Here is a 21,333-nt window from a genome sequence, read left to right as displayed (position 1 = left end):
CATAACGGATACATCAGGATGTGTCACAGGCAGCTAAAGCAAGCATGGATGGTAACTTTCGAACCGTTACTTCACCAAGGCGTTTCTTTTCCAGCTGCTTCTCCTTTCTGTGTTCTCTGCAGTGCGGTGGTTCAAGTTTTCTCTGCAGGTGACAGGCTTACATCACGAGGGGAAGTATTCTTGTGAATCACTGCAAATGAAACCCAATGCAAACGGAGTGAGCTCCACAAAGCTTGTCAGAATTAGCCCCAAAAAGAACTCACGAACGTGATTATGTCACATGCACAAAGGCCGTGCTTTTGCAAAGGCCTCCAGACATTGTGAAAGGAGCTTAATACATAAGGTTTCATTGTGTTGTATTGTTTTGACAATACCAAGCCACCTGATGTATCCCGGTGTCCGAAGATTGTCAAAAAAGATAACTCTTCAACGTGAAACTCGTTGAAGAAACCTAAACGGGAACATAAAGTAACTAGTTCAGTCAATAAGAGCGTTAACGGTAACAATGCCAAAGCTTTGGTTTGTCTGGGGCCTGTTATATCCCTTCTTCTGTTCAGGCTCTTCTCGTTTCCTTGGCGACATGCAAGCCAGGTGTTGGTGCCTTGTTGCCTTGGATACATCGAGGGCCTCTCAGGCACAATGGCGCCATCGCAGGGCAAATACAGCTCAAGTGGGCAGGATCGAAAAAGGAGAGCAGCCCTGGGGCTATCACAATTAGGCAAAACCTGCCTTCATAGGGACAGGCGCCTAGGCCTGCCAGCTGCAGGCCTAATTGAAACTTGGCCTACATGGGCGGCTTATGCCAGGCTCTTGGCCAAGGTAAAAAAAATTCTGTTAATGTGTACATTTCATAGATGCGCTTCATCACGGTTATGTTGCCCGATTGTTGGTCTACATTGCGGAGGACAAACGTCACATTCATGTGAAGCTTTTTACCTGTAATGGAGAAGACCATAGGCCCACTAGGAAAGTAAAAGTATACTGCACTGTACTGACATTTTTTTGTGAATCACCTTTTCCCCCTGTTGACGATTTGTAAATAGCAGGTGAGAGTGGGATTTGCGATTTTCTTGAGGACTTGTGAGGAGAGGATTGGAAAGGTGGTGTGATAAAGAAGGTGAAGGAAAGTGAGGGATGTATTTCAGCACGTGATTAAAGAAGGGGGTGTTCAGGGGAGTATTGTGTGGTCGCACTTGATTGGAAGCACTCCGGCATGTGTGAAAGAGCCGAGGCTCACTCAGCGATCCACTTTCAACATCCCCATTGCTAGAAAAAGGTGCGAAGACACAATGTGCTCTCGATGCACGCAGAATAGGAGACATCTCAACAGGCCCGCGGAAAGCGGGGAGAGAGGCGAAGACCAGTGCCACCACCGAAATGGGACAGCGTGCAACTGTCACGTGCACTTCAAAACCCAAATGTGGTAGAACAAAAAGAGGAAACTGGCAAGGAGAGGAAAGGAGTGGAGAGATGCTACTATGTGGTGCCACAAATTTCCCTGAGAGTCACTCCATGTCACTTGACTTACAAGGTGTGAGGGGCCACAAGGAGAGAGACTTTAAAAGAGTGGCTTCGCCTCCTTAGGTGCGCTTATTGTACGGCGTTACCTTCCGAGCGAACCCAGCCAGAATTGCGAAGTGGACCGTCGGAGACAGCCGCAACGCATTTCAACGTGGTGTCCACCAAGCTTGTTTCTCAGACCTGCACAACGCACACCTCTCCTTCCTCACCTATTGGCCAACGCTGTAATCTCACGAGATTCTTGTGTTCCCAGGAATTGAGCATCAATGTTGAAGTGTTTCAAGCATTAAACAATGACATCAAATTGTTTTCAATAAGTATCATCGATACACATTTGAATTTCAGCCGTTTCATTGCTTTGCGACAACAAAACGCACCGCTTACCGAGGTGCGATGGTGATGGTGGTTCGTGTGCAGCCACCTGGCTGCTGGTTGCATCATTTCCAGTGGGCGCATCTGCAACTGATGCAATTCCTCTCTATAACCAGTTGTCTGGTACTCATTTTGCGGATCTCGGAAGGACGACGGGCCGAGTCAACCCCACCCGGCGTTAATTCAACGGGATTCAAACTCGGGACCTTTGGATCCCAAGCCCGCCACCCTAACCGTTAGGGCAACACCAGGTATCCCCGAGGAGTGATGGAATTGGAGAACGATGACATTTCCTTTAGCTAATCTGACGCAGAAGCTTTAGCTAATCTTCTTCGTTCATATGTAGCACAAGGGTGTGGGGTAGCATCATTGGCTGAGCGCACGCAGGGCCGTCGAGAGCCACCACGTGCCCCGGGGAAAACACCCTCGCAGACCCACACCCTCATCCCCCACCACTTCTCTCTATTTTCTAACTTTTTAAAATAACTTTCTTTTTTGAAGATCCTAAATTTGGACAGCAACAAGCTCATGATCAAAGCAAAATCACAGCAGCAACCTTTACAGATCATAGCATGTGATGAAATGAAAATAAATAAAGTATTAACAAATCGATTACATAAATTGATGTTCGTGTCTGTCCGTCCGTCTGCGGTGCTTTTGCTGCTGCTTTTGCTTTTCTAGTCTGGGTTTGAATCTTGGCCCAGGTATAAACTGTCGTACCGGTGTTTTTTTTACAGACTGGGTGATTCATCAATGTGTGTGCCGTCCCTCCGATGGATGTTAAACATGGCGTCGCATCATAAACATTAGTATGTCGATGTTAAAGAATCCGTATCCTTTGTGAAGAGTCAGAAAGCTATTGCCGGCATCCTGGGGAAAATTACAAATTCCTGTGATGACCTTAGTCGAACGTCACTCCTGACCAGAGGTTCGTGAAGGTCTTGAGCTGAACTTGACCCTTTCTTCCCCCCCCCCCCCCCCCTACGTCCCTTGTGAACTTGCAGACATTCAGCTGACTCATTGATCCACTAGCCATAAGCAAACCCCAGCACATATTTAGATTCCATTGAAGAACGTTGGAAATTGAAAAAAAATGACTCGACTTAGGTAGGACATATTTTTGAAAGGAAATAAAAAGTAAAGATAAGCAAAGCGGACAATAATGATGGACTATTACGCCGTCATTTGGTCAATACGGCTTGTGTCGATGATTGAACGTAACTCTATTATCGAGGATGTGAAATCAATGTTGAAAGAAAGAAATGGTCGGTGCTTCGAGGAAGCTGTTTTTAAAAGTGGGTTTGTAAAAAAAGACACCTCCATTGCAGTTAATGGTGGCCTGATGGGATTGCTATGTACAAAACACAGCTGACACTCTTTTATCCCACAAACTGTCTCGCTCTGCAGGCGGCAGACAAGCTCGGTGAATGGCTCGAATTAGCACCAGCCAGGCATCAATGTGGAGGGAAAATTGCACAAATTACGGCCACATTTGCCGCACAATCAACAATCAGAGCGCAAGTTCGGCCGCTCGTTTCCTGCGAGCTTCTCCCGCCGCGCCGGGTCCTTCGGGCCAAATCGTCGCCATCGCCGGTGACACCCGGGGCGGCTCCGAGACCATAATGAGGCGAATTTGTGAACCGTTAAATGAGGTTATGTAAATGGTCCGACCTCGGGCCTGCAGGATGCGTGCGACATGGTCAGTGAGAAGGGCTTTTGGAGCACGGGGGGCTTGTGGGTACACGAGTGCTGGGAGGAGGGCAAACATTTAAAAGGTCCTCTCGGTCCGGTTCGGGTGGACACGTCCAAGGATCGACGATCACACGACATGGTCTTATGGAATGGGATTTCTGCATTCATCCGGATTTTACAAGAAAACGAAATTTTGAAGCTACAAGTTAAAAAAAACAAACAATAATAATTAAAAAAATCGGTGGCTATTAGCTATTGAAATTCTAGCACGAAACGACAATACGTACAATATTCTACATCGGAAAGCTCTTCGCACTCCAATGTATAACATGTATTTTAAAAGTCATATTTAATAGGTCATTAGGGTCAGGGAGTTCAGGTTGTGGAGGCAGAACATAGTTAAGACGTGCTAGGAATATTTAATGGAGTCAGAGAAAATGGAGCGAAATTATTGGTCATTAGGTTTAACTTTAATAAAGACGATATTTCGAGCAATCATTAGGTATCGTATCAGGTGCTGCATGTTAAAAGGTCTAATTTGATAATGGATAGTGAGCTAGCCCACGATGATGAAACTCACACTTTTCAAGAGGACAGGCAGAATTTTTTAGGAGGAAAAGGAAGATCCTGTAAATGATGGAATTGATCTCACAGTGTATATTAATTCTGGCAGTATATATATATACATACATACATATATATATAAACTTTGAGAAATAGGAGAAACTCCACAATACGAGCAGAGTGCCTCATTTTCATTAAATAAATAATCGGAAGAAATTAAATATGTTTCGGACAAAGCTTCAACATGAACGATGTTTTATTTTCGACAAGTTTTTAGCTGAGCTCTTCTTCTTCATCTACAAGAACAGCAGGCATGCATATAAGACAGGCATGTATGATGTTGATATATGAATAAAATACATACAAAAAGAAGAGATATCGTTCACGCTAGCTCACCTTCCTCGAGTTCAAGAACGTGAGCTGCAGTTTACAGTTACAATTTACGTTACAGTTTGTACACGCGTAGCCTACATATATAAACACATACAAGCACGTATTCATATACTATTTATATTTATATAAATACACTGCCTACATTTGTTAACGACATATGTAAAGGTAAAAAGGATGTTTATGAAAAAATGAAGTGAATGAGTTGTGGTGAATGAGTTGAGGCGGATTGAATGAGTTAGAAAAATCCGTTAATCGTCAAAATTTATGCCATGAGGGAACGAATTACAAACGTATGACAAAAGAATGCTACTCGGACTTGGTGAACCAAATAACACAGAAGAAAGAGAGGAGGAAGAAGAAGACAAACGTGGTCTCTGTGTGTTACCATATGCATATTACCTGGTGTTATCAGAGAAGTTCGGCAAACTCATGAGTAGTGCACAATTCCAGGTAGCATACAAATCCCTCTACACCATTCACCATACCATCAGCAACGTGAAAGATGAAGTACCATTTGGAGACAGATCGGATGTGGTATATCACGCGGTATGTGAATGTGGCAAAGCTTATGTAGGGGAAACGGGAAGAAATTACAAACTCAGTATAAATGAACATTCCAGATGTACGAGGCTGAGAAATGCCTCACAATCAGCCATAGCACGTCACTGCATACGTTATGGTCACAGTTACGATGGAAGCAACACAAAGATTCTGGATTTCACGCCAAACAACAACGCCAACTCATTTTGGAATCCTGACTTGCAAAAGTTCATTATGATGACGTAACAGAAGAAACATTAAAACATCCGACTCAGTACCAGCCGTTGATCCGAAAAGCAGAAACTGGTTGGTGCAAACTCCAAGGACAAGGACACTGTGGGTCACATACAACTCACAACATGCCGAGAACACTGAACATAGAGGACATGCCAATGACCCACCACAGACACGCCCCATCAGACAATCTTCACCAAGGCAGACTTGCTCCACCCACATTACAACCCCGCCCACAACAGGCCCACATGACCAAATCGCTACACCAAGGAGGTTTATAATCCGAATGTACAACACATGTCTTAGAACTTTCCAAGTTTTAATGCACATCCATATTCTACCAGATCACGCAAGAAACAAATGCACAGGAAACAGCCAATAAATCAAGGATGATTGGAAAAAACAACGTGGGAAAAGCAATAACTTTTTGTTTTCCACTTCGAACATCGTGCGTTGGACCGGAAGGAGTGTATAATAGGGCAGATAAAAGCAGGTCCACACACTCGATTGTTCACTTGGCTTTGAAGAAGTTTGTGGGTTACGAACGAAACGGCTCCTGAAGACTTGATCGGCTCTCGTCCGTTTTTATAAAAATAGGTGCGAGTTTGGTTAAGTTTTTGTTATTAGTCCCCTACCGGTGTACACCGGAGGGGACTATAGGTTTGCACGCCGTCCCTCTATCCCTCCGTCCGTCCGTCAGTCTGTCACGCAAAGAACAGTTTTCCGGACTTTTTTTCTAAACGCTTAATGCTAATGATTTCACACTTGGCACATGGTTTCCTCATGATAAGTTACAGATCGAGTTCGAACTTCACGACGTTTCGATCATTTTTGACAAAGTTATGGCACTTTGAACTTTGGGAATTCTGATAATTCTGATGATCCTTAACTCAGTGCCATTTAAAGTTTTAATTTCCTTTTAAAAAGATTTTCTCTACAATAATTGGACCGATTGAGATCAAATTTTCACCATATGAGGGACTCGGTCTGTAGAATATTTTAATGGTAATTATGACGTCACAGGTCACGTGGTTCGGCCGCCATATTGTTTTTCGTGAAAACATGAAAACCCCTTTTTCTCTGCAACGGCTGAACAGATCGAGGCCAAACTTTGCAGGCAGAATCGCATACCCATGACGAACAAACAAGTCAGCGAGCATGACGTCATGCATCACATGGTTTCAGAGTTATGACGTTTTTAAGCATGAACCTTTAAAACCGAGCTCCTCCGTCATTTTTGATCCAATTGAGCGGAAACTTCACAGATCTGTTCAGCATGTCAGTCTACTAAAATGTCCTTTTGGAATTTGCGATAGGGCGCGTGGTTTGGCAGATGTCGTTAATTAAACGAAAATATTTTTTTAAAATGGATATCTCTTGTTTATTCTGGAGTTCTCCTCAAGCCGCACCGCACGCCCTCAGCCTCGTCTCGCGAACGTCAACAACGCGACACAACGCGCGCTTTCCGGAGGGGCGGAGCCAAGCCGAGCAACATATATATATAGACATCGATCATTGATCGTGAACCGGAAAATATAATAAATTACTGATATTTAGCGACTCGAAAGGTTCTTTATCAACAACGTATTTTCTAGTGCTTCTGCTGACCTGTCTGCAAGGTGTATACCTTGATCTTTTCTACCCCTGTCAATTCACCCCAGATTCACTTTTTTGAAATACCGACTTCTTTCCTGGAAGTCCTAGCAGTGTCCAAGTGTTTTTTTTTTTTAAACCTCTCCCACCACCCCCCCCCCCCCCCTCAGCCCCTTCTCACCCCTCCTCCCAGCAAGCCCCCTCACTCCCACAGATCTCCCGATGTCCCTGCTCTCCATCTTGTCTCCCACTCCCTTTATCATATGTTTTATGTGTCAGTTTGTCTTTTTTATTGATCAATGTTACCTCTTACACGAGCCTCGATCTTGTATACAAAAAAAAAAAGTTTCTTTCACATTGCAGGCAGGTCGATGGTCTCTATGTTTTCTAACATCTATTCTCTAACATTGTTACCCCACGTACGAAAAGTGGCCTTAAGTAATTGGTTCACTTTGTCTGTCTGTCTGTCTACAAACGTCAGTTTATGATCGAGGAAGAACGTAATTTAGATTGAATGTTATATTTTTTAGCATGAGTTGAAACATGAATCGGAAAGTGAACCTGCAGTTTAACAGTACTTTGGCTCTAAATTCGGCCAGATCACGCATGCACCAAAAGGAGTGAGATTTTCTTACTCTGTCTGCCATTTTGGAAGTCAAACAAAATTGAAAATAATTCCAACCAGGAAACTTACTGTTTTTAGCGACATCATAAAGGAAACAAACAACAGGCACAAATGACGAATTTAACATGTTAAATAAGATGGTGTATGGGACACTACATCAATGTTGGTAACCGTCTGGAATTTTTTTCTTCAGTCTTTAAAAACCTTAATTTTATTTTTATTGTACTACATACTTGAACAATGTAGAGCACAAATCACCTTTTTGGCATTTTCAAAACTCTTCCGTTTCGCAGTACTTGGACAAAATATTATAGCATTTTACGTCATCCTAACCAATGAAATTTGCTGCTCGTAGACCCCGCCCATGCCCTTGTTTTCCAAGACTGCGTGTGGTGATGTGTTCTATGAACTCTGTAGGTCCCTCTGCTCTCGGCCCTCCGACCCTCCCCAGCAAGTCTCGGATGCATGGATTCTTCCAGTGAAACTCCCTCCTGGTTAAACTTCCAAAACCCAGACTGACTGAACACCTCAACTCTGTTATTCCTCACTTCTCCAATCTAGATTCTAGAGAATGGCCTTATATCGGTTGCTCTGTCGCACTCTTCCCTCAAGGATTTCAAGTCACCATTTCACCATCATCTCCTGACCATGATTTATCTTAACATATTAACCTTTCCTAAGCCAGCCATCTTACTTGTTACTTTCAGTTTCCTCCTCTCCTCCCTCGCCTCTTTTCTTGTTCGTTCATTCCCTTGATGTTTCTCCCATTGTCAGATCTACCTTGCTCTTACATGAGGCCTGCTCCTGTAAAAACAAAAACACAGCTTCGACCCTCAGAAAAAGCAAAGATACCATACCTCAAACAAAATCATAATTCCTGTCCGAGGGTCTTCACAGTTTGTTTCAATATCAATTCCGAATCTGACAGACACCTGGGTCTGGTTTCAGGTAACTAGTGCACCCACTCTGTACAGGAGCGGTAAGGTTATTTGTTATCCTCTGTGGGGTGTATAGATTACAGTAGATCTAGGCACAGGCCTCACAACGTCAGAGGTGTATTCGGTTACCAAGTTTCCACACTGCCGCTCTCTCTGTGGTAATAAACCTTTTGTTCATATAAACCTGTACCCTACGTGGTATTTCGAGGTACGGGACTTTGCCATTAAGCGTAACTGAATTGGCTTTAAAAATCCGGTCCAGGGCCGATTGGGAAACGCACATTGTATGTGCACATGGCGCCGTTCAATATTACGTAACGCTATTTTTTTAGGGAGGCGCGTACGGTCTTGATTAAACCTTACTAATGATTTAACACTCGACCCAAACAAAGCCAATGGAAATCTGACGCGACAAAGCCGGACAGTGTGTGATTAAATCAGCAGAGACCGACGCAGGCCGAACGTTCAAGGCTCACCAGGAGGCAGGAAACAAGATGGCAGCCAAATCATGTCGCAGCGCACTACGGTGGGTGGAGTCAAGCGACAGATGTGGGTGTGGTCCGACAGCTGGTCCACCAATGGGTGCACATTTCAAAAATCGGCTCCGTACAGGAACCTCAACAACAACACCAACAACTACAACAGTAACGCAAAGCTCTGGAAGACATGCTACCTGTCACAGGTGAAAACAACAATAACAAGAAAGGGTAACCAGAGATTGCAGATCCTCACCAGGACTTGTTTTGTGTGGTGTATTTTATAAGGCAAATAAAAGGAAGGATGTACATTGTACCGGTACTAAATTAATGAAAGGTCGTTGATTGCAAATTAAAGGTTTTAGGAGTTGCGGAAGGCGAGAAGACGAGGCCATTTCGTAGAGTTCTAAGCTCGTTTATTCGTACAGAAATCTCCAGCACACTGAAAGCTGAAACGCGAACGGAAGTGGTACAGCTTTTATAAAGCCAAAACCCTCTTCGGAGGGCGTGGCTCCACAACCGCGCGTGCGTCACTTCCACACAACCAAAAGGAAAGCCCCACAGGCCCGTGCACGTGGATTATGACCAAACATAAGTTAACCGCGACATGCGAATAAGGTAACCGCTACAATTTATCGAGTCTAATTCTAATTTATCTAATTTAATTTAAGGTCTAATTTATCGAGTTGTAAAGGTCAAATGGTCTGACGGTTGAAAGGTGTGAAAAGGCCTAAATGGTTCTAAAGGGTCGGAATTGTCTGAAGGTGACGAAAGGGTCTTAAAACGTCTGAAAAGGGTCTACAAGGTATTATTAAAACGTCTGAAAAGGGTCTACAAGGTATTATTAAAACGTCTGAAATGGGTCTACAAGGTATTATTAAAACGTCTGAAATGGGTCTACAAGGTATTATTAAAACGTCTGAAATGGGTCTGCAAGGTATTATTAAAACGTCTGAAATGGGTCTACAAGGTATTATTAAAACGTCTGAAATGGGTCTACACTTACAAGGTGTTATTAAAACGTCTGAAATGGGTCTACACTTACAAGGTGTTATTAAAACGTCTGAAATGGGTCTACAAGGTATTATTAAAACGTCTGAAATGGGTCTACACTTACAAGGTATTATTAAAACGTCTGAAATGGGTCTACAAGGTATTATTAAAACGTCTGAAATGGGTCTACACTTACAAGGTGTTATTAAAACGTCTGAAATGGGTCTACAAGGTATTATTAAAACGTCTGAAATGGGTCTGCAAGGTATTATTAAAACGTCTGAAATGGGTCTACAAGGTATTATTAAAACGTCTGAAATGGGTCTACACTTACAAGGTATTATTAAAACGTCTGAAATGGGTCTACAAGGTATTATTAAAACGTCTGAAATGGGTCTACACTTACAAGGTGTTATTAAAACGTCTGAAATGGGTCTACAAGGTATTATTAAAACGTCTGAAATGTGTCTGCAAGGTATTATTAAAACGTCTGAAATGGGTCTACAAGGTATTATTAAAACGTCTGAAATGGGTCTACACTTACAAGGTGTTATTAAAACGTCTGAAATGGGTCTACAAGGTATTATTAAAACGTCTGAAAGGGTCTACACGGTATTATTAAAACGTCTGAAATGAGTCTATAAGGTATTATTAAAACGTCTGAAAAGGGTCTACAAGGTATTATTAAAACGTCTGAAATAGGTCTACAAGGTATTATTAAAACGTCTGAAATGGGTCTACAAGGTCTTATTAAAACGTCTGAAAAGGGTCTACAAAGTATTATTAAAACGTCTGAAAAGGGTCTACAAGGTATTATTAAAACGTCTGAAAAGGGTCTACAAGGTATTATTAAAACGTCTGAAAAGGGTCTACAAGGTATTATTAAAACGTCTGAAATGGGTCTACACTTACAAGGTGTTATTAAAACGTCTGAAATGGGTCTACAAGGTATTATTAAAACGTCTGAAATGGGTCTACACTTACAAGGTATTATTAAAACGTCTGAAATGGGTCTACAAGGTATTATTAAAACGTCTGAAATGGGTCTACACTTACAAGGTGTTATTAAAACGTCTGAAATGGGTCTACAAGGTATTATTAAAACGTCTGAAATGGGTCTGCAAGGTATTATTAAAACGTCTGAAATGGGTCTACAAGGTATTATTAAAACGTCTGAAATGGGTCTACACTTACAAGGTATTATTAAAACGTCTGAAATGGGTCTACAAGGTATTATTAAAACGTCTGAAATGGGTCTACACTTACAAGGTGTTATTAAAACGTCTGAAATGGGTCTACAAGGTATTATTAAAACGTCTGAAATGTGTCTGCAAGGTATTATTAAAACGTCTGAAATGGGTCTACAAGGTATTATTAAAACGTCTGAAATGGGTCTACACTTACAAGGTGTTATTAAAACGTCTGAAATGGGTCTACAAGGTATTATTAAAACGTCTGAAAGGGTCTACACGGTATTATTAAAACGTCTGAAATGAGTCTATAAGGTATTATTAAAACGTCTGAAAAGGGTCTACAAGGTATTATTAAAACGTCTGAAATAGGTCTACAAGGTATTATTAAAACGTCTGAAATGGGTCTACAAGGTCTTATTAAAACGTCTGAAAAGGGTCTACAAAGTATTATTAAAACGTCTGAAAAGGGTCTACAAGGTATTATTAAAACGTCTGAAAAGGGTCTACAAGGTATTATTAAAACGTCTGAAAAGGGTCTACAAGGTATTATTAAAACGTCTGAAATGGGTCTTCAAGGTCTTATTAAAACGTCTGAAATGGGTCTACACTTACAAGGTGTTATTAAAACGTCTGAAATGGGTCTACAAGGTATTATTAAAACGTCTGAAATGGGTCTACAAGGTATTATTAAAACGTCTGAAATGGGTCTACACTTACAAGGTGTTATTAAAATGTCTGAAATGGGTCTACAAGGTATTATTAAAACGTCTGAAAAGGGTCTACAAGGTGTTATTAAAACGTCTGAAATGAGTCTACAAGGTATTATTAAAACGTCTGAAATGGGTCTACAAGGTATTATTAAAACGTCTGAAATGGGTCTACAAGGTATTATTAAAACGTCTGAAAAGGGTCTACAAGGTATTATTAAAACGTCTGAAAAGGGTCTACAAGGTATTATTAAAACGTCTGAAATGGGTCTACAAGGTATTATTAAAACGTCTGAAATGGGTCTACACTTACAAGGTGTTATTAAAACGTCTGAAATGGGTCTACAAGGTATTATTAAAACGTCTGAAAAGGGTCTACAAGGTATTATTAAAACGTCTGAAATGGGTCTACACTTACAAGGTGTTATTAAAACGTCTGAAATGGGTCTACAAGGTGTTATTAAAACGTCTGAAATGGGTCTACAAGGTATTATTAAAACGTCTGAAATGGGTCTACACTTACAAGGTGTTATTAAAACGTCTGAAATGGGTCTACAAGGTATTATTAAAACGTCTGAAAAGGGTCTACAAGGTATTATTAAAACGTCTGAAATGGGTCTACAAGGTATTATTAAAACGTCTGAAATGGGTCTACACTTACAAGGTATTATTAAAACGTCTGAAATGGGTCTACAAGGTATTATTAAAACGTCTAAAAAGGGTCTACAAGGTATTATTAAAACGTCTGAAATGAGTCTATAAGGTATTATTAAAACGTCTGAAATGGGTCTACAAGGTATTATTAAAACGTCTGAAATGAGTCTATAAGGTATAATTAAAACGTCTGAAATGGGTCAACAGGGTATTATTAAAACGTCTGAAAAGCGTCTACAAGGTATTATTAAAACGTCTGAAAAGGATCTACAAGGTATTATTAAAACGTCTAAAAAGGGTCTACAAGGTATTATTAAAACGTCTGAAATGAGTCTATAAGGTATTATTAAAACGTCTGAAATGAGTCTATAAGGTATTAGTAAAACGTCTGAAATGAGTCTATAAGGTATTATTAAAACGTCTGAAAAGGGTATACAGGGTATTATTAAAACGTCTGAAAAGGGTCTACAGGGTATTATTAAAACGTCTGAAAAGGGTCTACAGGGTATTATTAAAACGTCTGAAATGAGTCTATAAGGTATTATTAAAACGTCTGAAAAGGGTCTACAGGGTATTATTAAAACTTCTGAAAAGGGTCTACAGGGTATTATTAAAACGTCTGAAATGAGTCTATAAGGTATTATTAAAACGTCTGAAATGAGTCTATAAGGTATTATTAAAACGTCTGAAAAGGGTCTGCAGGGTATTATTAAAACGTCTGAAATGGGTCTACAAGGTATTATTAAAACGTCTGAAAAGGGTCTACAAGGTATTATTAAAACGTCTGAAATGAGTCTATAAGGTATTATTAAAACGTCTGAAAAGGGTCTTCAGGGTATTATTAAAACGTCTGAAATGAGTCTATAAGGTATTATTAAAACGTCTGAAATGAGTCTATAAGGTATTATTAAAACGTCTGAAATGAGTCTATAAGGTATTATTAAAACGTCTGAAATGAGTCGATAAGGTATTATTAAAACGTCTGAAATGAGTCTATAAGGTATTATTAAAACGTCTGAAAAGGGTCTACAGGGTATTATTAAAACGTCTGAAATGAGTCTATAAGGTATTATTAAAACGTCTGAAATGGGTCTACAAGGTATTATTAAAACGTCTGAAAAGGGTCTACAAGGTATTATTAAAACGTCTGAAATGGGTCTACAGGGTATTATTAAATCGTCTGAAATGGGTCAACAGGGTATTATTAAAACGTCTGAAAAGGGTCTACAAGGTATTATTAAAACGTCTGAAATTGTTCTACAAGGTATTATTAAAACGTCTGAAATGTGTCTGCAAGGTATTATTAAAACGTCTGAAATGTGTCTGCAAGGTATTATTAAAACGTCTGAAATGAGTCTAGAAGGTATTATTAAAACTTCTGAAATGGGTCTACAGGGTATTATTAAATCGTCTGAAATGGGTCAACAGGGTATTATTAAAACGTCTGAAATGTGTCTGCAAGGTATTATTAAAACGTCTGAAATGTGTCTGCAAGGTATTATTAAAACGTCTGAAATGAGTCTAGAAGGTATTATTAAAACTTCTGAAATGGGTCTACAAGGTATTATTAAAACGTCTGAAATTGTTCTACAAGGTATTATTAAAACGTCTGAAATGAGTCGATAAGGTATTATTAAAACGTCTGAAATGGGTCAACAGGGTATTATTTAAACGTCTGAAAAGGGTCTACAAGGTATTAATAAAACGTCTGAAATGGGTCTACAAGGTATTATTAAAACGTCTGAAAAGGGTCGACAAGGTATTATTAAAACGTCTGAAATAGGTCTACAAGGTATTATTAAAACGTCTGAAATGGGTCTTCAAGGTCTTATTAAAACGTCTGTAAAGGGTCCACAAGGTATTATTAAAACGTCTGAAAAGGGTCTACACGGTATTATTAAAACGTCTGAAAAGGGTCTACAAGGTATTATTAAAACGTCTGAAATAGGTCTACAAGGTATTATTAAAACGTCTGAAATGGGTCTACAAGGTCTTATTAAAACGTCTGAAATGGGTCTACAAGGTATTATTAAAACGTCTGAAAGGGTCTACAAGGTATTATTAAAACGTCTGAAATGAGTCTATAAGGTATTATTAAAACGTCTGAAATGGGTCTACAAGGTATTATTAAAACGTCTGAATGAGTCTATAAGGTATTATTAAAACGTCTGAAATGAGTCTATAAGGTATAATTCAAACGTCTGAAATGGGCCAACAGGGTATTATTAAAACGTCTGAAAAGGGTCTACAAGGTATTATTAAAACGTCTGAAAAGGGTCTACAAGGTATTATTAAAACGTCTGAAAAGGGTCTACAAGGTATTATTAAAACGTCTGAAATGAGTCTATAAGGTATTATAAAACGTCTGAAATGAGTCTATAAGGTATTAGTAAAACGTCTGAAATGAGTCTAGAAGGTATTATTAAAACGTCTGAAATGAGTCTAGAAGGTATTATTAAAACGTCTGAAAAGGGTCTACAAGGTATTATTAAAACGTCTGAAAAGGGTCTACAGGGTATTATTAAAACGTCTGAAAAGGGTCTACAAGGTATTATTAAAACGTCTGAAAAGGGTCTACAAGGTATTATTAAAACGTCTGAAAAGGGTCAACAAGGTATTATTAAAACGTCTGAAATGGGTTTACAAGGTATTATTAAAACGTCTGAAAAGGGTCTACAAGGTATTATTAAAACGTCTGAAAGGGTCTACAAGGTATTATTAAAACGTCTGAAATGAGTCTATAAGGTATTATTAAAACGTCTGAAAAGGGTCTTCAAGGTATTATTAAAACGTCTGAAATGAGTCTATAAGGTATTATTAAAACGTCTGAAATGGGTCTCCAAGGTATTATTAAAACGTCTGAAATGAGTCTATAAGGTATTATTAAAACGTCTGAAATGAGTCTATGAGGTATTATTAAAACGTCTGAAATGAGTCTACAAGGTATTATTAAAACGTCTGAAAGGGTCTACAAGGTATTATTAAAACGTCTGAAATGAGTCTATAAGGTATAATTAAAACGTCTGAAATGGGTCTACAAGGTATTATTAAAACGTCTGAAATGAGTCTATAAGGTATTATTAAAACGTCTGAGATGAGTCTATAAGGTATTATTAAAACGTCTGAAAAGGGTCTACAGGGTATTATTAAAACGTCTGAAATGAGTCTATAAGGTATTATTAAAACGTCTGAAATGGGTCTACAAGGTATTATTAAAACGTCTGAAAAGGGTCTACAGGGTATTATTAAAACGTCTGAAATGAGTCTATAAGGTATTATTAAAACGTCTGAAATGAGTCGATAAGGTATTATTAAAACGTCTGAAATGAGTCTATAAGGTATTATTAAAACGTCTGAAAAGGGTCTACAGGGTATTATTAAAACGTCTGAAATGAGTCTATAAGGTATTATTAAAACGTCTGAAATGGGTCTACAAGGTATTATTAAAACGTCTGAAAAGGGTCTACAAGGTATTATTAAAACGTCTGAAATGGGTCTACAGGGTATTATTAAATCGTCTGAAATGGGTCAACAGGGTATTATTAAAACGTCTGAAAAGGGTCTACAAGGTATTATTAAAACGTCTGAAATTGTTCTACAAGGTATTATTAAAACGTCTGAAATGTGTCTGCAAGGTATTATTAAAACGTCTGAAATGTGTCTGCAAGGTATTATTAAAACGTCTGAAATGAGTCTAGAAGGTATTATTAAAACTTCTTAAATGGGTCTACAGGGTATTATTAAATCGTCTGAAATGGGTCAACAGGGTATTATTAAAACGTCTGAAAAGGGTCTACAAGGTATTATTAAAACGTCTGAAATTGTTCTACAAGGTATTATTAAAACGTATGAAATGAGTCGATAAGGTATTATTAAAACGTCTGAAATGGGTCAACAGGGTATTATTTAAACGTCTGAAAAGGGTCTACAAGGTATTATTAAAACGTCTGAAATGGGTCTACAAGGTATTATTAAAACGTCTGAAAGGGTCGACAAGGTATTATTAAAACGTCTGAAATAGGTCTACAAGGTATTATTAAAACGTCTGAAATGGGTCTACAAGGTCTTATTAAAACGTCTGTAAAGGGTCTACAAGGTATTATTAAAACGTCTGAAAAGGGTCTACAAGGTATTATTAAAACGTCTGAAAAGGGTCTACAAGGTATTATTAAAACGTCTGAAATAGGTCTACAAGGTATTATTAAAACGTCTGAAATGGGTCTACAAGGTCTTATTAAAACGTCTGAAATGGGTCTACACTTACAAGGTGTTATTAAAACGTCTGAAATGGGTCTACACGGTATTATTAAAACGTCTGAAATGGGTCTACAAGGTATTATTAAAACGTCTGAAAAGGGTCTACAAGGTATTATTAAAACGTCTGAAATGAGTCTATAAGGTATTATTAAAACGTCTGAAATGGGTCTACAAGGTATTATTAAAACGTCTGAAATGAGTCTATAAGGTATAATTGAAACGTCTGAAATGGGTCAACAGGGTATTATTAAAACGTCTGAAAAGGGTCTACAAGGTATTATTAAAACGTCTGAAAAGGGTCTACAAGGTATTATTAAAACGTCTGAAAAGGGTCTACAAGGTATTATTAAAACGTCTGAAATGAGTCTATAAGGTATTATTAAAACGTCTGAAATGAGTCTATAAGGTATTATTAAAACGTCTGAAAAGGGTCTACAGGGTATTATTAAAACGTCTGAAAAGGGTCTACAGGGTATTATTAAAACGTCTGAAATGAGTCTATAAGGTATTATTAAAACGTCTGAAAAGGGTCTATAGGGTATTATTAAAACGTCTGAAAAGGGTCTACAGGGTATTATTAAAACGTCTGAAATGAGTCTATAAGGTATTATTAAAACGTCTGAAATGAGTCTATAAGGTATTATTAAAACGTCTGAAAAGGGTCTGCAGGGTATTATTAAAACGTCTAAAATGGGTCTACAAGGTATTATTAAAACGTCTGAAAAGGGTCTACAAGGTATTATTAAAACGTCTGAAATGAGTCTATAAGGTATTATTAAAACGTCTGAAAACGGTCTACAGGGTATTATTAAAACCTCTGAAATGAGTCTATAAGGTATTATTAAAACGCCTGAAAATGAGTCTATAAGGTATTATTAAAACGTCTGAAAAGGGTCTACAGGGTATTATTAAAACGTCTGAAAAGGGTCTACAAGGTATTATTAAAACGTCTGAAAAGGGTCTACAAGGTATTATTAAAACGTCTGAAAAGGGTCAACAAGGTATTATTAAAACGTCTTAAATGGGTCTACAAGGTATTATTAAAACGTCTGAAAAGGGTCTACAAGGTATTATTAAAACGTCTGAAAAGGGTCTATAAGGTATTAGTAAAACGTCTGAAATGAGTCTATAAGGTATTATTAAAACGTCTGAAATGGGTCTACAAGGTATTATTAAAACGTCTGAAAAGAGTCTATAAGGTATTATTAAATCGTCTGAAAAGGGTCTTCAAGGTATTATTAAAACGTCTGAAATGAGTCTATAAGGTATTATTAAAACGTCTGAAATGGGTCTCCAAGGTATTATTAAAACGTCTGAAATGAGTCGATAAGGTATTATTAAAACGTCTGAAATGAGTCTATGAGGTATTATTAAAACGTCTGAAATGAGTCTACAAGGTATTATTAAAACGTCTGAAAGGGTCTACAAGGTATTATTAAAACGTCTGAAATGAGTCTATAAAGTATAATTAAAACGTCTGAAATGGGTCTACAAGGTATTATTAAAACGTCTGAAATGAGTCTATAAGGTATTATTAAAACGTCTGAAATGGGTCTACAAGGTATTATTAAAACGTCTGAAAGGGTCTACAAGGTATTATTAAAACGTCTGAAATGAGTCTATAAGGTATAATTAAAACGTCTGAAATGGGTCTACAAGGTATTATTAAAACGTCTGAAATGTGTCTGCAAGGTATTATTAAAACGTCTGAAATGTGTCTGCAAGGTATTATTAAAACGTCTGAAATGAGTCTAGAAGGTATTATTAAAACTTCTGAAATGGGTCTACAGGGTATTATTAAATCGTCTGAAATGGGTCAACAGGGTATTATTAAAACGTCTGAAAAGGGTCTACAAGGTATTATTAAAACGTCTGAAATTGTTCTACAAGGTATTATTAAAACGTCTGAAATGAGTCGATAAGGTATTATTAAAACGTCTGAAATGGGTCAACAGGGTATTATTTAAACGTCTGAAAAGGGTCTACAAGGTATTATTAAAACGTCTGAAATGGGTCTACAAGGTATTATTAAAACGTCTGAAGTGAGTCTATAAGGTATTATTAAAACGTCTGAAATGGGTCAACAGGGTTTTATTAAAACTTCTGAAATGGGTCTACAGGGTATTATTAAATCGTCTGAAAAGGGTCTACAGGGTATTATTAAAACGTCTGAAATGGGTCTACAAGGTATTATTAAAACGTCTGAAATGGGTCAACAGGGTATTATTAAAACGTCTGAAATGGGTCTACAAGGTATTATTAAAACGTCTGAAATGGGTCTACACTTACAAGGTGTTATTAAAACGTCTGAAATGGGTCTACAAGGTATTATTAAAACGTCTGAAATGGGTCTACAAGGTATTATTAAAACGTCTGAAAAGGGTCTACAAGGTATTATTAAAACGTCTGAAATGGGTCAACAGGGTATTATTAAAACGTCTGAAAAGGGTCTACAGGGTATTATTAAAACGTCTGAAATGAGTCTATAAGGTATTATTAAAACGTCTGAAAAGGGTCTATAGGGTATTATTAAAACGTCTGAAAAGGGTCTACAGGGTATTATTAAAAAGTCTGAAATGAGTCTATAAGGTATTATTAAAACGTCTGAAATGAGTCTATAAGGTATTATTAAAACGTCTGAAAAGGGTCTGCAGGGTATTATTAAAACGTCTAAAATGGGTCTACAAGGTATTATTAAAACGTCTGAAAAGGGTCTACAAGGTATTATTAAAACGTCTGAAATGAGTCTATAAGGTATTATTAAAACGTCTGAAAACGGTCTACAGGGTATTATTAAAACCTCTGAAATGAGTCTATAAGGTATTATTAAAACGCCTGAAAATGAGTCTATAAGGTATTATTAAAACGTCTGAAAAGGGTCTACAGGGTATTATTAAAACGTCTGAAAAGGGTCTACAAGGTATTATTAAAACGTCTGAAAAGGGTCTACAAGGTATTATTAAAACGTCTGAAAAGGGTCAACAAGGTATTATTAAAACGTCTTAAATGGGTCTACAAGGTATTATTAAAACGTCTGAAAAGGGTCTACAAGGTATTATTAAAACGTCTGAAAAGGGTCTATAAGGTATTAGTAAAACGTCTGAAATGAGTCTATAAGGTATTATTAAAACGTCTGAAATGGGTCTACAAGGTATTATTAAAACGTCTGAAAAGAGTCTATAAGGTATTATTAAATCGTCTGAAAAGGGTCTTCAAGGTATTATTAAAACGTCTGAAATGAGTCTATAAGGTATTATTAAAACGTCTGAAATGGGTCTCCAAGGTATTATTAAAACGTCTGAAATGAGTCGATAAGGTATTATTAAAACGTCTGAAATGAGTCTATGAGGTATTATTAAAACGTCTGAAATGAGTCTACAAGGTATTATTAAAACGTCTGAAAGGGTCTACAAGGTATTATTAAAACGTCTGAAATGAGTCTATAAGGTATAATTAAAACGTCTGAAATGGGTCTACAAGGTATTATTAAAACGTCTGAAATGAGTCTATAAGGTATTATTAAAACGTCTGAAATGGGTCTACAAGGTATTATTAAAACGTCTGAAAGGGTCTACAAGGTATTATTAAAACGTCTGAAATGAGTCTATAAGGTATAATTAAAACGTCTGAAATGGGTCTACAAGGTATTATTAAAACGTCTGAAATGTGTCTGCAAGGTATTATTAAAACGTCTGAAATGTGTCTGCAAGGTATTATTAAAACGTCTGAAATGAGTCTAGAAGGTATTATTAAAACTTCTGAAATGGGTCTACAGGGTATTATTAAATCGTCTGAAATGGGTCAACAGGGTATTATTAAAACGTCTGAAAAGGGTCTACAAGGTATTATTAAAACGTCTGAAATTGTTCTACAAGGTATTATTAAAACGTCTGAAATGAGTCGATAAGGTATTGTTAAAACGTCTGAAATGGGTCAACAGGGTATTATTTAAACGTCTGAAAAGGGTCTACAAGGTATTATTAAAACGTCTGAAATGGGTCTACAAGGTATTATTAAAACGTCTGAAGTGAGTCTATAAGGTATTATTAAAACGTCTGAAATGGGTCTACAAGGTATTATTAAAACGTCTGAAAGGGTCTACACGGTATTATTAAAACGTCTGAAATGAGTCTATAAGGTATTATTAAAACGTCTGAAAAGGGTCTACAAGGTATTATTAAAACGTCTGAAATAGGTCTACAAGGTATTATTAAAACGTCTGAAATGGGTCTACAAGGTCTTATTAAAACGTCTGAAAAGGGTCTACAAAGTATTATTAAAACGTCTGAAAAGGGTCTACAAGGTATTATTAAAACGTCTGAAAAGGGTCTACAAGGTATTATTAAAACGTCTGAAAAGGGTCTACAAGGTATTATTAAAACGTCTGAAATGGGTCTTCAAGGTCTTATTAAAACGTCTGAAATGGGTCTACACTTACAAGGTGTTATTAAAACGTCTGAAATGGGTCTACAAGGTATTATTAAAACGTCTGAAATGGGTCTACAAGGTATTATTAAAACGTCTGAAATGGGTCTACACTTACAAGGTGTTATTAAAATGTCTGAAATGGGTCTACAAGGT

This window comes from Myxine glutinosa, chromosome 9 (assembly GCF_964187855.1).
Source record: "Myxine glutinosa chromosome 9, kmMyxGlut1.1, whole genome shotgun sequence".
Taxonomy (NCBI): Eukaryota; Metazoa; Chordata; class Myxini; order Myxiniformes; family Myxinidae; genus Myxine; species Myxine glutinosa.
The sequence above is the reverse complement of the archived record's forward strand: the minus strand, read 5'-3'. Positions refer to the sequence as shown.